Source organism: Triticum urartu, chromosome 3A, assembly GCF_056163025.1.
Source record: "Triticum urartu cultivar PI428250 chromosome 3A, HENAU_Tu73, whole genome shotgun sequence".
Taxonomy (NCBI): Eukaryota; Viridiplantae; Streptophyta; class Magnoliopsida; order Poales; family Poaceae; genus Triticum; species Triticum urartu.
Window position 1 is genome coordinate 492,111,486 of NC_141875.1, and position 2,563 is coordinate 492,114,048.

The window sequence follows — 2,563 nt, forward strand, 5'->3', positions numbered from 1 at the left end:
CGTTACCGCCGCTGACAGCTCGGACCCACGAGCTATATCTTCGCACGCAAGGAAGTGCCTCCTTATTACACACAAAAAAATGAATACTCCCCCTGCTAGCTGGGACCCAGTATAGTGGGCTTTGTCAACTTAGTCAATCTGCACGATTCTAGCTCGACTGACCGTACGATGTCCATCCAACGGCTGTAGTGCTTCTTGAACCTCTTTTCTTCTTGCTCCAGCCGCCCAAAGCAGTGCCGGTCGTGCCGCCTGCTCTTGCCTCCCGTGGCCGGCTGTGCTGCCGCGGAGGCCTCACCGCCCCCATACTACTCCCACCGCTGGCCAGGCCATCCCTCCACTCCACTCACCCACAGCCCCTGTTATTCTGCGGCGACGGCAGCGCAGCCGAACCAGTGAACTGTAACGCCCCGAGACCGATGTGCCAGGTGTCGTTCAGTTATTTGCTGTTGTTGCCTTGTCATTGCGTGCGTGTCATGCATTGCATATCATGTCATCATGTGCATTTCATTTGCATACGTGTTCGTCTCATGCATCCGAGCATTTTCCCCATTGTCCGTTTTGCATTCCGGCGCTTCGTTCTCCTCCGGTGGTCATTTCTACCTTTCTGTCATGTGTGGGGATTAAACATTTCCGGATTGTACCGAGACTTGCCAAGCGGCCTTGGTTTACTACCGGTAGAACGCCTGTCAAGTTTCGTACCATTTGGACTTCGTTTGATACTCCAACGGTTAACCGAGGGACCGAAAAGACCTCCTGTGTGTTGCAGCCCAATACCCCTCCAATTTGGCCCAAAACCCACCTAAACCCTCTCCATCTTCTAGAGCGTTCCATCACGATCGCGTGGCCGAAAACCGCACCTCATTTGGACTATCCTAGCTCCCTCTACCTATAAATATGTGGCTTTCCCCGAATTTTTCGGATCTTTCCCTACCCTAACCCTAGTCTTCGTCCTCCTCCAGCCGCCGGACGTGTCCGACCGGGTCGGACATGTCCGCCCCGCTTCCCCGGCGAACTAGAGCACGCCACCTGTCCCGCCGTCGTTCCACCGCCGCCGCGGCCCGCGGAGCCCATCCGGGGCCCGCGCGGGCCCATCTCACCGCCGCCTCCCCGCGGGAGCCCGCGCCCGCTCCCGCGTCTCCCTCGCCGGCCGAGCTCCGCCGCCTAGCGCCAATCATCGCCAAGCGCCGCCGCCTGTGCCCACCGGCCGCCGCCTCCGCCCTGCTCCTCCACCGGCGCCGGCCCGCCTCCCTTCGCCGCCCGAGCCGCCCCGGCGCCACCACCACCGCAGCCGCCCACTCCGGTGAGGTGCCCCCGCACCGGATCCGGCCTCCCCCCTCAACTCCGGTGCCCCAAGCACTGTTCCGGTGAAGTCTCCGGCATGCCTCGGTTTCCGTGCCGCTACAGTGATCTGAGATCCAGATCTGGATCCATCCTAATAATTTGCCCGAAACCCTAATAATTTTCTCCTATTCATCGCATCGTAACTCCTCATCCGTAACTCCCATTTGAGCATATAGCATATCAAAATGTTCGTCTCAGAGAGTACATCATTTCATCTCATTGCATCATTTTCATTTGAGTTCATCTTGATGCCCGAAATGCTGTTAGAAGAATGCTATTTAAGATAATTGTCAGATTTGCTATTCCATTTAGATATTTGTCATTTTTGCCATGATTATTGTGTGCATGATATGCCCATGAGCTCTACATATGTTTTGTTAAGGGTTTTGCCATCTTTCCAGAGGTGCAACCCTTGGATTTTTGTGATGTGTGTGATGTCTAGCACAAGCTTGCCAAGTGAGGCACTTGGTAATGTTGATTTCAGGGGCTTAGCTTTTCCACTAAGTCCTTGACCTGTTTATCTCATATTGCCATATGTTCATGTTGTTTCCTAGTGATCCGTGCCTCTTTTGAGGATGATCAGTAAGGATGTTTTGTTAATTTTGTAGTGCTCTATCCATCCATGTCTTTTTTGCAATTATGGAGCACCCTAGCTTGAGTCAATCGAGCTCTACTTTTGCTACTTCGTGAATCTGGGCAGATTGTCTACTTGTTAGCGATTTTGCCGATGATGTTGTAGTTGATCCGTGCATGCCATGTTATTGTTCTTGCCATGTCTGGCTTGTATTTTGTGTATTCTTGATGGGTGTATGCTTAGATTGTCATGCCTTGCTCTGTAGTGAGTGCATCGAGCTCGTTAACATGCCTACTTGATATCTGTTTCAGCATGCTCCAGTTTTCACTAAGTCTGAGAACTGATTATGATTTTGCCATGTTCACATGCTTGCAATTGTATTTTCTGATCCCTTTTGGCTCAAGGTCACTAAGGGACTTTTGTTAAGCTCTTTGAGTAGCTCCATGCCGTGTTTTACTTTGCCATGTTCAGGTCTTGTAGCTTATAGTATTCATGCTCCAAAGAGTGCTAGCTGATCTGAAATTCCAGACAAGTGTTAATTTCACTAAGTCTGAGATCTGTTTACCAAATGCCTTTTTGCCATGCTTGTTCGAACCTGTTAATCGATGAATTGGCCATAGCTCAGTGCTAGACTTTTGTTAAGCATCT